Source organism: Vulpes lagopus, chromosome 5 (genome assembly GCF_018345385.1).
Source record: "Vulpes lagopus strain Blue_001 chromosome 5, ASM1834538v1, whole genome shotgun sequence".
Taxonomy (NCBI): domain Eukaryota; kingdom Metazoa; phylum Chordata; class Mammalia; order Carnivora; family Canidae; genus Vulpes; species Vulpes lagopus.
Genome location: NC_054828.1, coordinates 125,974,384 through 125,987,699, shown reverse-complemented (window position 1 = coordinate 125,987,699; position 13,316 = coordinate 125,974,384).

Below are 13,316 nucleotides of genomic sequence, written 5' to 3'. Positions count from 1 at the left end.
CTGCGGGTGGCCAGACCCCTGGCCAGACCTCGACCTTCTCTTCCTTATGTTCTACAGGGGCCTGTCTTGTTGCTTGGTGCTCGGGGACAGGTCATGAGTTTCCAGTGCAGGGGACGGGGGCTCCCTAACCTGACAATTCCCTGTGGCACCACCTGGGTGTCTTCACTTTAACACAATTCTGATACCCTCTGCCCAGCGACAGCATCGGATTCCACAAGTGAAGGGCTTGGTCCTATGAGAAGACTCCCAGCTGTGGGAGCTGTCCCAGCTGTGGGTTGGCCGGAAGCTCCAGTGGCCTCCTCTGCCTCAGGATGCCGGTCAGGTTGTCACTGGCTTCTGACCCACTGGCTCTACATCAGAGGTTCTCACGACCCCGTCCTTGGGTTTGATTCATTTGCTAGAGAGGCTCACAGAACCCAGAGAAACACTTTACTTATTAGATTACAGGTTGAGGGATCCCTGGGTGGCTCAGCGGTTTGGCACCTGCCTCTGGCCCAGGGCATGATCCTGGAGACCCGGGATCGAGTCCCGCGTTGGGCTCCCTGCGTGGAGCCTGCTTCTGTCTCTGCCTCTCTCTCCCTCTCTCTCTCTCTCATAAATAAATAAATTAAAATCTTTAAAAAAAAAGATTACAGGTTGATTATAAAAGGACATACTTCAAGAACAACAGGTGGAAGAGATGGGCAGGGCACGGGGTAAGGGCGTGGACTTTCCATGTCCTCTCTGAACCAGCCACTTTCCCCAAACCTCCACGTGTTCACCAACATGAAGGCTCTCAAAACCCTATTTGGGGGGGGGGGGGGTGTGATGGCGTCATTACACAGGCGTGATTGATTCACTCGTTGGCCATCGGCGAGTGGACTCAACTTCCAGTGCCCCTCCCCTCACCGGGGTGGGCCTGAATGTGCCAACCTCTGATCACGTGGTTGACTCCGCTAGCAGCTGGCTCTGTCCTCGGTGAGTTCCAAAAGTCACCCCCATACCACAGCAGAGGAACCTTGACTGCTCTCATCACTTCGGGAACCCCAAGGGTTTTAGGAGCCCCGCCAGCCGTGGGGACCAGGACCGAATACACATACTCTGATTCTAAATCACAATATCACAGCACCTTGCCTCTGTGGCTGTGCCCCGAGGAGCCCCTGCCCGGCCCAGAGGGGTGCTAGGTGTTTACACCGAAGGAGCAAGCGCTTCACCGAATCCTCGCTGAGGAAGTCGGAAGGCGTTTTGGTCAGAAAGCCCTAATGTGGGAGGTACCGTGAGCCTCGGCCCAGTGCGGACGACTCTCCTGATTCTGTTCTCGTGCCCGGCCCCCTGGCCGCCCCGTGCTGGAGGGGCCCTCAGCCTGCGACACACCCGGGGACGTGTCCACAGGGCTGCGTCCACCAGGCCCGGTCCACCGGGCACCCGAGACCTTGCTTGCTCCCACACTCAGGGCCTTCCTGGAGGAAAGCCAGCACCCTCCTGGCCCTACCACGAACAATGAGGGATTTATAGCAGAGTTTCCCGGAGCAGAGCCCGGAGCGGGGCCTGGTGGGTGAAGTGGGTTCCGGCCCAGTGCACAGGCCACGCTGTTTCTGCCGCTCCTCGGGGAAGCCTCACTGCAAAACGGGGGCCTTCACTCGGTTCAGGGAGCCTGTGGGAAGTGGAATCACGTCTGAGAGCTGGGCAGGTGACTCCCTAGACCCTCGTCCCCTCTCTGCTTCCGGTGGGTCTTGAGCTTCGGGTCTGGCTGGGAAGCCACCTTCTTCCCAGAGGATGTTCCGAAGCAGCATTCAGAATACAAGGGGAGCCCCCTGCCACCCTCACTTCCCAAAGCCAGCATCCCCCAGAGAAAACGGCCCCTCAGGGGTCTGGGTCAGGACACCTCGGGGGCCGCAGCTGCATCCCGTGTAGCCCATTTACTATAAGAGCTCACGAACTTGTCCCCTGCTTCCCGTCGTGGCCCTGAAATCCATTTTCTGTGCAACAAAGGCATTTGTCAAAACTGCTGATCCAACAAGTTGTCACCTGGTTTACCCTCCTCCTTCCCCGCTCCTCCCCCACCAAGCTCGGCCCTTGAGGTGAAGTCCACGTTCCTTGTCATCCCTTGGAGGCCTTGGGGATGAGGCAGTATGGCTTGCTCCTCTCTCGCCCCTTCTGTTCCACTCTCACACGGGCCATCCAGCAGGATGCTCTGGGCTCCAAGCCACCGGGAACCTGGACCCACACGGACCTAAACAGTAGGGTGATGCTTTAGGCTGAGGGCAGGTGGGCTTCAGGCTTGGCTTGATCCAGGAGCCTGGTTTCCTCTCCCTGCAGCTCTCCTAGCCCTGCTTCCTCATAGGTGGGCCCTATCCTCTGATAGGGTGGCGGCAGCAGGTGTGTGCTCACCTCTACAGGGACAACCAGGAGAAAAGGCGACCGGAATAAAGAGAACTCTCCCAGAAGATCCCATCATCCCCTTTCCAGGGGCCTGAACTGGGTCCTACGCCCATCATTGGATCTGTTCCTGTGGCCAGGGGAAGGTCGTTTGCCGAGGCCTGGGTTCTGCAGTCCTCGCTGACACGGGCTAGGGCTACTGTGATCAGGCTGGAGTATTCAGGGCCTGTGTCACGTATGAACTACTGGCATGTACATGACCTTCGCATGACTCCCTCCCAGGGCCAGGCACCCAAAGGCACAGCTCGCCTCTGTGTCTGCCCCGGGGCCCACCAGGCCTCTGTGAGAGGCCTCTGTGCCCTGCAGGGCTGAACATCGAGCCTCACGGTCTGGTGACCTGTGGCCTCAGATGGGCCATGTATTGCCAACACCGCCAAAGTACAGTGTTGGAGGGAGGGGGGAACATGACAGCAAGAAGCTCCGGTTTGCCCAGCTGAGTGGTCATGGGCCCTAGGACCTGTCGTACGCCGCTGGGCAAGCAAAGCCACGTGGAGGGCTATCCAGGCAGGGATGGGCGGATATGTCCTCGTCCACTGTCCCCCACTGTCCCCGGTCTGCCCTCGGTCCTCCCTGGTGGCTGCAGGGACCCCTCCTAGGCCGCGGCCATGTGCAGCAGGTACCCAAATGGGGCCCAGGGTCCGTTTTCCTTGCTGAGTAGACCAGGCTGCTGCCAGCTGGGCTTACAGTTTCCGGGACATCCTCCCTCCTCCCTGCCTCGTGGGCTTCCAGTCTATTCCATGCTCCAGGGTTCGATACAAGGATCTCGTTGAGCCTGTTTGGTGTGGAAACCCCTCTCTCCTGGCCGTGGGCTCTGTCCCTGCCCCCGCCCCCGGAGCCTTGGCTCCGTGGCCTCCCCATCCCCGCTGGCCCCCGAATGAGCCATCAAAGCAGTTCCGTTCTATGGGAAGGTACCAGCTCCTCCCAGTCCCCGGGCCTCCAGGACACGGTTGGGGACTGTCCGCTAGTGGCCTGTCCCTTCTCATTGCTTTCAGCAACTGTTGGCTCTTCTCTGCTGACACGAGCCTCAGGCATGAGTTCGTCCCTAACAAACACCCCTGTGCCTCTCACCGGCCAGAAGTGGGTCATCCCTGCGGTTAGGGGACGGCCACGCCCTGGCTGCCATAGGCCTGGGTTCCAGAAACAATCCCCAGTGGAGGAGGCTTGCAGCAAGGAGGAGGGAGGATGCTGAGCCCACACGGCCGCGGTGTCCATTACGCTGGAACAGTGGCAAGGCCCGGCCCCACCCAACCTTAAAGTCTCTAATGCTCCCTCCCCTTCTGCAGGAATGCGGTAGGACGGCCCCATCTCCACCTGATTACCTCCTGCTCCTTCTACAAGGCACGGCTTCCTGGTCACCTCCTCCAAGAAGCCCTCCCTGATAGCACAGCCTGGGTGCGCTGTTCATCTCTGAGTTCCTTGGCCTCCCTTTAGCAGAGCGCCAGCCTCGTCTTGACGCTGGGGCCGAGCCTCCCCTCCTGGCCGTGAGCTCCTCCCTGAGTCACGGAGTTAACAGGAAGCCCACTAAGCATTGAAAGGGGGATGGGGTTCCGACAATCCCTAGGCCCAGAGCAGCCCAAGCTGGGGCTCAAGTGTCCGTGGAGTGAGTAAGGTAACGAGGAGGTGGGTGAGCAGAGGCTTTGTGGGGGGACCTGGCTCTTTCGGAGCAGGGAGGGATGGGAGCTAGAGCCCTCAGAGGGGGGGCAGTCCATGAGGTGTGCACCTGAGCCCAACACCTGAGAGGCTGATGGCAAAGAAAAACGGGTTTTGTCCATGGCTTTGTCAGCAGCCGTGTCGATGGGGGCTGCACGGCACTGGGCAGGGGGCTGCGCCTGCCCCCGGTGCGACCGGAGCCAGGAAGGATTTGGGAGGCCCCGTCTGTAGTTCCCGGCCCTGCAGGGAGCTGGACGCAGACTCGATTCCGGGTCTCCAGGGTCACACCCTGGGCCGAAGGTGGCGCTAAACCGCTGGGCCACCCAGGCTGCCCGCCGACGTTTTATTTACGACTGTTACCTCCGTATTGGCAAGTGAGACTGGCCTACAGTTTTCTTGTTTTGTGTCATCCTTTTCCCTGAAGAGGCTGGTATCAGGCTTACTTCAGCCTCATAGAGCGAGCTGGGAAACCTTCTATGTTGTTCCATTATTTGGAATGAAACATGGTAGTGACCTCAGTGCTTTTAGAACCAATTCCTGGCCCACGGGGCTGTGCATCCCCTACGTACCTCCCGTCTAGCCTCGGCCTCCACGGCCTGCTCTCTCTTTCGCTCTATCCTCTAGGACCTTGGGTTTCTTTCAGGCTTTCACTTCCTCCTGCCACAGGACTTTTGCACACGCTGCTTGCTCCCTCTGCTTTCTCTCCTCTGCTTGCTTACTTGGCTTCTCAATGTCCTTCCAGCTGAGGCTTGATCATTAGCCTCTTTCCTTGAGCTCCGTGTCTGGGTCAAAGGCTTCTGAGCTATACTCTCCCTGCACCACGTGCCTCTCTTCGTACGCTCACCACATCTGCAGTTTCACCTTTACTTATGTGATTTTTTTTTTAGACAATGAACATCCGTCTTTCCCACTAGACTGCCAGCTCTTTGAGGACAGGGCCTGGGTTTTTGGTTACCTCCAAACTCCCAGAACGCAGCACAGGGCCAAGCACCTAATAAGTCCTTCATAAATACGTAGTGAATGATTGAAAGAATTTGCCGCCCTCCCCCCAAGGAAATGAGGCACTTTAGCTTATTTATGGAATATCACTTCCCAGCAACCCCAATCTCTGAAAGTCCTATTTTAGAAGTTTCACTTCTGTCGTCACCCTTAGGGCTTCATGTGATAACCTTCTACTTCTCAACACGTCAGTTCTGGTATCTCCCGACTCCCCACGGCGTACAAGTGGGATTGGGTTCTCTCTGCCTCCCCTCCCTCTCTGGGCCCCATGCTTCTAGTTTGTGAATATATGGAACCATATATTCCATCCTGTGTGATTAATTCTGTGCTTTGACCGTCAACTGATACTAAACAAATCTAGACTGATAGTCAGCATTTTCAATACCACCAGTGGGTAATTCTTCACCGCAGATGAGCACAGGTGAAGGGGACAGCACACAATTTTTTTTTTTTTTTATTTCACCACTCCAATCTGATTTGCCTTCTTGTGTGATCACTGGGATCGTCCGGTTTTTCAACACAGTACTTGCTGAAGATGAATGTGCTTCTCCTGTTGGAGGCGTTCTTTCCAGAGCCTTCCAGTTTCCTGACTGGGTTTGTGCCATTTGCTGTCAAGGTTTGTGACCCAGTCGTCATCCTGCGATCTTTGTTCACGCTGTGCCCCTGGGTGTGGAAGATAGTTTTTAGTTTCTTGCCTGCTACGTCATCCTCTTTCTTGGATCCCTTTTTTTTTGTTTTCTCGGAGACATATCCTTGGGTGTATCTTTCAGGGTAGACCTGAAAGGTGGGAAAAGACCCCAGTTCCACCCACCAGGTAGGATGCTAAACTCTCTAATCCATGTCTGTTTGGATTTGTCTTTACTTTGCCCTTGCATGGGACTGCTGGTTGGGCTGGATGACACCTGCCAGGCGGATTCGCCGAAAGACAGCTGCTTATTCTTCTTTTACCAGTCATTTGGTTTTTCACTGTCGAGGCTTTTGGGACTTTTCTATATCTTTGGAATTCTGAAGCTCTATCAGGACATGAAATTTCACCTAGAAAGTGTGCATCTTTTTAAGCTTTTCCCATTCAACACTTGGTAGACTTGTAGTTTGGAAACTCAAGATGTTCTTCAGCTCAGAGAAATTCACTTCCATTATTGCTTTATTTTTTCCTCCTGCGTTTCTGCTGGGCTTTTTTCCTTCGAGGACTCTTATTAGAAAGTGAGGATCAGGGGCGCCTGGGTGGCTCAGTGGGTTGAGCATCTGCCTTTGGCTCAAGTCATTATCCCAGGGTCCTGGGATGGAGCCCTGCAGCGGGCTCCCTGCTCAGGGGCAGGGTATCAGGGAGCAGGGTAGGGGGGTGTCTGCTTCTCCCTCTGCCCCTGCCCCTCCCATCCACACCTACTCTTTCTGTCTCAAATAAATAAATAAAGCCTTTTTAAAAAGTGAGGATCAATTCTACATGGGTATTAATTGTGACTTTGTTTTTGTGTGTGTGGCACAGGTAGTTCTGTTTTCTTTAGCCTTTCTGTCCTATGTTTGAAGATTTTTTGGCTCTACCACCTATATTATTGATTTGGTGTTCAGCTAATGCCCGTTTTATAGTTCTTCTAATTACCTGAATGTTTTTTAGAATTATGACTCTTTATTTCCAGGAATTCTTTCTTTTCTGATCACTCCTGTTCTGTATTGGCTATGGTCCTGTGTGACGCTGTTCTCTTGTACAGACACATTCAGGAAGTAGAAGTCAACATTGTTTTTGTGGAGCATGAGCCTGGTGGGTGGAACTGGGGTCTTTCCAGTGTCAGAGCCATGTCTGCATGGAAAAGGCAGGGCTCTGGGTGCAGAGAGATCACAGCTCAAATTCCTCCTTGGGCACAGACCAGCAGCACGACCTTACCTTCTGCAGCCTCAGCTTCCCCGTCTATAAATGGGAAAATACTTCCTACCTGGATGAAAGGGCCGCTGTGGGCAAAGCTCCCAGTGGGCCCTCGGATTTGCACATTGGTTGTGAATGAGTCTTCATCAATCAATCCAGCACAAGGTTCTACACGCTTCCCACACCCTTTCACCAGAGTGGAAAATTGCCTTTTGTTTGTCTTCACCCTAGACCTGTCTGGCTTTTTGACTATATATGTGTATGTATGTATTTTAGTCATTTCTGAGCAGCTTCTCATGCATATTCAAGTCCAAGCAGTTAGGATGGAGAATGATTCAAATGTTTGTTGCACCGTGTAATTGATCTTAATATAGCTGCGATCACCAAAGGCTGTGGTTCACCGCCAGCCTCCTCAACGCCCCCGCAACCTGTCTGGGCCTAGGAAGATCAACAAACCGGATACACTTCCGCCCTCAGGCCGAACGGAGGCTAATTGGCAGGGCTGGAGGAGCCCTTTTCATCCCCCTGGATTTTCGTTCTTCTTTTAACCCAGCGCCTGGTTCTTTGTTCATCACCCTTTCCACCCATGCCCCGAAGTGGAGAGGAAGAGCAGAGAGATCCTGCGTGTCTCTAAGCTCTGGGCTGAGCCAGCTCCTTCCACTGAGGCCCTGGATTCAGCTCTTCTGTCATCGCAGGCCCAGTGGCTGCCCCTGGGAAGTGGAAAGGGGGCGCTGTAGGTCACCTGATGGAAAGGGAGCAGCTCTTCCTGCCCAGTCTTCCCAGTGTGAGGGTTGGGACAAGTCATCCACCTCCTCCTCTGGGTACCATGGCCTGGGAGGGGCTTCAGTGTAAGGGAAGTGCTGGGGTCACATGCAGCTTCCAGTTGTGCGAACTGGGGCGGATGTTCCCCTCTATAGAATGGGGGTGGTAGCAATAGTGCTGAGCCTAAGCAAATAAAGCACTTGCAGGTGCCTGCCCGTGTGCGGGCCAGGGCGGGCTGGCTGCCGGGACTCGGCCCTCCGCCGGCTCAGCAGTGTCTGCGGCAGGAACGGGGCTGAACTGGAGGCTGTGGTGGAGGCAGAGCAGGAACTGCGAATCTACTCTGTAACCGCAGGGGCAGTGGGCCTTTGCGAGCATGGGGTCCCACGTGCCAAAATGTCATCATCATCAAGGCCTCAAACGGGGACCCAGGTGCTGAAGGAAGGTCTGCGTTGCACGGGGCATCCTGTGGGGGTGGGAGGGGATGATGGAAGCTTCCTCACACGGCTCCACTCCTCACCCCTACACCCCCTCCCCTCAGCCCTCCCGCCTTCCCTCCCAGGGGAGCCCTCACCCCCCAACCATCACTTTGCCCCAGACCTTCTAGTGCTCCAGGCCCATCGTGCTCGGGCCTCTATTCCCATCCAGCCCACTTCCTTTCACCTACAGGTCTCCTCGTTCTTGTCCTCCAGGACTCAACCCAAATCCCACCTTCAAATCCGCAGTCCCACCCATTCCTCTGGGCACCCGGTCCCCCGGTTTATAGGCTGCACAGCACCCTGCATCCGGCCTGGATGAGCATCATCTCTGGGGATGGAGCCTGCAGGCTGGTCAGTTGCATAAAGGGGCAGCTTGGGTCAGTGCTCTCACACTTGAGCCTTTACTGGGATCCCCTGAGAGTGTGATAAAGCGCACCTCACTGGGCCCACCCAGAGCTGGTGGGGCTGATCATTTGCATTTTGAACAGTTTTTCAGGTGATGTTGATCCTGCTGATTGGGCACCTCATTTTGAGAACCACTGGCTTAGGGCCGTGGGAGCCTGGATGAGGTCAGGAAAGCAGCTCCCGGCCACCCTGGCTCTGGGACCTGCCATCCGCAGCTTTGACATTTAGCAAACACTTGCTTATAGAACTAAGTCCAGAGACTACAGAGCAGCCTCTTAACCTTCTGGTTGCCCCTGGAGGGGACAGTGACTCCAAGGAGGATGGGGACTGGGACACCACCAGAAATATGTATTTGGTCTCTGTCCCCGGTTCTTGACACAGTGCTCCTAAAACCCCTATAATTTCTTGAGTAAGGGGGGCTGATAGGAATGTCTACACAGAGCTCCTAAATCCCGTGGAAGTCCCTAGGGAGTGGGGGCATCTTCTGTTCTAATGAGGCAACTCTTGGTGGCTCCTGAGTACCTGCAGGTTCCGGCCAGTCACCATGATTAGAAGCTTGGGACTTTCAGTCCCATTTTCTGGGAATGAGAAGGGGCTGGAGATTGAGTTAATGATTTCTTATGTTCATAAAAAATCCCTAAACTTCTAGATTGATGACCAGAGGGGTGCACCTCAACTCTGCCCCTTGGCCTGTGTCCTGGAGGAAGATGGAGACATTTCTAACATTGGAATAATATTTTCCCACCCTCGTCAGCACACATGCACCTGTGCACACGTGTGCGCGCACACACACAGACACAAAGTGCACTTACACGCAGGCCTCCACTTCATGGCCTCAGACCACAGAGTTAGAAGTTTTCAGCTGGGAAGATTTTGGAGACACCAAGTTCAATCTTTCCGTTTTTAGTGATGGAAAGACAAAGGCCCAGGGTGACACAGTTTATTCTTCTATTCAGCAGGCTCTGACACATTGTCTACACTATGGCTGGCTCATGACGTGATGGTGGCAGAGAAGAATGAGGCACTGTTTCCCCGACCCCCAGAGAGTTATGGGCTCAGAGGATCAAGGGTCTCCCAGGAAAGGGTGCAGAGGCCCGAGGGGACTGGCAGTGCTGGAGGGGGCCGGCCAGGCCAGGGAAGTCTCTGCAGAGGAGAAGGCGCTGGGCTGAGAGGGGCATGCACAGCACCATGTTGCCATGTGGGACTTTGTGTGCCCCAGATGTCCCATCCCCAGCCCCCGACCCCTGGGCTCAGAACTCTGGAGAGCTCAGGAAGCATTTGAATAAACTTGAGATGGCTCCATTTCTTCTCCTGGAGACCCCAAAAGGCACCTCACAAGGGCTCTGGCTTGGGCTACACAGGGTGGGGGCTGTGAATAGATGGCTGCTGGAAAGCAAGGCCTATGTGGGGGGACAGTTGGCAGTTGGGGCTCCGATTGGTCAGGGCCTGGATTGTCAGGGTCTGTAGGTCATGGGAAGGGATGGAGGAACTGGTACTGAGAGGTGGGAAGGACCATTCTGGAGAATCTACATCAGGCCCGCTCCTCAATCCTCTTCAGGGCTGGAAAATTGAGGGTTATCTCTAGGTCGAGAATCCAGTCGGGGGTGGGGGGCTCAACCTAATAAATTGTCTTATCTGACACGTGACATATAACATGGTGGGGACCACCAGGTGGCACTACTACATGACTTCTAGAAATGTACGTTCTTGTGTAGGGAGGTGAGCTGTCAGGGGATGTGGCGATAGTCCAAGGGAGGAGGGCTCCACGCCCTCACGTTCCTCAGCGCTGGTCCGGTCTTCCCAACGCCGTTGGCAACCCAACTTGTAAGAGGAGACACTTGCCTTATAAACACTTCTGGTGTCAGCCCTCTTTTCTCTTACGGGCTAGAAGTGTTGAAGTTCTTGATTCTGTAGCTCCCTTGGACACACAGGTGGAACTGCTTCTTGGGATCCAGCCTTAATCACCCACTCTCCACAGGATCACCCATGGATCACGGTCATCCATGAGATTCATGCACAGCCAACCCAATGCTGCCTGGGCCCAGGGCTTTGAGATGAATAAGGCATGAGCCCTGGCCTCAGAAAGGCGGGAGAGAAACATCACACATGCAGGGTGTCCCTCCATTCCAAGGGAGGACGTCAAGATGAAAAAAAGGCCCTGGATCCTCAAGAGGCTCGGAGCCCTAAGCCAAAGTTCAGGGCCCTGGGCTGGTGACAAACCGCATGACTTCTGGATACAGGAAAGCTCTGCGCAGACTGGGGTTTCCAAGACATCTTCATGGATTATGAGGTGAATGAAACAGATCGTTTGAAATAAAGACTGTCTGAGAAAATGCTGGCCGTCTGATCTGTGTACACAGTTTCCTGATCCTGAATAAAGGCAGTGGATGGGGCACGTGGTCCTTGGAACCACCTGCCGCTGGACCATCGGGCACAACAGGGTCTGTTGGAAAGAACAAAGCCTTTGGAGCCAAGAGGCCTTGGTTCACACTCTCACTTATTGATTCTGTTACGTTGGAGGGATTACTGGATTTCTCTGAGCTTGGAAGGAGCAGCCCTCAAGGGGCTGTGTGAGTGAGTTAGAGGGAGCAGGGCCTAGTGTCCGAGCCAGAGGAGGTGGCCACTCCACTCCTCCCTCTGGCCCCTTCCCTGACCTCTCCCCATCCTGGACTATGCCACAGGCCCTCCAGAGACGTCTACAGACCCTGCTCACCACTTGACTGATGATCACCAATGGGACCGAGGGCTTAGACCCCGGGACATCAGCTCTTCATCTGCTTCATGTGTGGCCTTGCTCATTCTTGCTGCTGGCCCTGTTCTTGGATCCATGCAGCTCCCACAGCTTCCTGCCCCTGCAGGTTCCCCTTCAGCTTCCCTCTCAGCCCCAGAACCTGGCCTGGGGACTCCTGGTCCTGATCCCAGCTTCGGGGTGGGGGGGTAGCCGGCTTCCCAAAATCCAGAGATTGGGGTTTCTGGAGTCCTGAGTGTCACTGAGGGGAAGCAGCCAGAGAGGGAGCACTCCCCCACTCACAGCACAGCCCCCAGAAGTGCAGCCTTTTCAACATTTGGAAAGGTGAAGCACTGACATGAATTGTAGGGCTCTGCTTCAGAGACACCGGAGGAAATGACAGGATGTGAAGCAGGGGAGGAGACAGGCGGAGACGCTAAGCAGAGGTGGGCCTCTTGCTGCCTGCACCTGACCCCGGGCCACCTTCCCCTGATGCTAACAGCTAACACTTACGAGCTCCAGGTAGGCGATGCAAGCGACATGTATCACCCACCCCCACTCCAGTCCGGATGAAACCCTTCCCAGGCGGTATTTTTTCTTAAGATTTATTATTTATTTCAGAGAAGGAAAAAGAGCACTGGCGGGAGGGGCAGAGGGAGAAGGAGAGAGAGAATCTCAAGCAGACTCTGCACTGAGTGTGGGGCCTGACGTGGGGCTCGATCTCACGACCATGTGATCACAACCTGAGCTGAAACCAAGAGTCAGACACTTAACCGATTGTGCCCTCCGGCCCCGCAGCCTCCGCCGCCCCGCAGTATTATTTTGCTTATCTTTGCTTTGCAATTGGGAACCTGGGTGCAAAGAAGTGTCCTACAGCTTATTGGAGGTGAGCAGGACTCCAGCCCTCTGGGTCTGAGCCTGGGGCCGCACAGAGAACAGCAGGCCTGCCATCCTCCCAGGCTAGGGTCTCTGGGTCTCCCCACCAGGTCTCCTGGCCCCAGCTGCTCGGGCTCCAGCCCTGTGGTGGGCAGGGGGCTCAGTCCGCTCACTGCTTCTCGTGCACTTGAGGATCCCGAGGTTCCAAGGGCCAGGGGGTCCCCACCAGGCCAGACACCAATGGGAGCAGAGTGTGTGTGCATGGCCCCAGGGCCTGGCCAAACCCCAGGGTGGGGGGAGTGGTCTGGAGACAAAGCCAAACAAGAAAACAGTCAGCCCTTCTTACATCAAGGGAACTCTGGGGACACGGAAATATTTCCAAGCCTTTTTTAAAAAAACATCTGAAATCCATATTTATGATTTGTAATAGCAACGAGAAAGAATATCTACACCAACTGCTAGAAACAGATCAATAGGCACTGATTTGGGGGAGGAAATATGCACGTATTACGAAAAGTCAGTCATCTCCGTTGGGTTTTGAGCACTTGACAAGAGAAGCCTGTGATTTCTGTATCTCTGCCTGCGACCTGCGACACGGGAGGCTCCGGCCACCAGCCCTGTGTGCCGCGCTGAACACGGTGAAGAGCCAAGGAGAAGGAGGGCAGAGTAGGACCGAATAGGAGCGACAAGCCTGGTTCCATGCTGGCAGCTGGGAACTGCACCTGCTGGGCGCCCACAGGTGCATCCCCTCTGTGCCTCCTAAGCCGCCGGGGGTCTCTCCAGCCCAAGGCAGCGGGCTCTGGGGAGCGCTCTAGGTGGCTCACCCAGAGTACTAAGCTTTCTTTTTCTTTTCTTTTCCTTTTTAAAAATATTTTATTTATGTCTTCATGAGAGACAAGACAGAGAGGCAGAGATACAGGCAGAGGGAGATGCAGGCCCCCTATGGGGAGTGGGACTCGATCCCAGGACCCTGGGCTCACGCCCTGAGCCAAAGGCAGACGCTCAACCACGGAGCCACCTAGGCGCCCCTCAGCTTTCTTTCTTTATTGGAAACATGTTATATGCTTATTATACAAAATTTAAATAAGTCCTATAGGTATAAATTAAAAGCGTAAATTCAGCTGCATGGAGATAAGGAGGC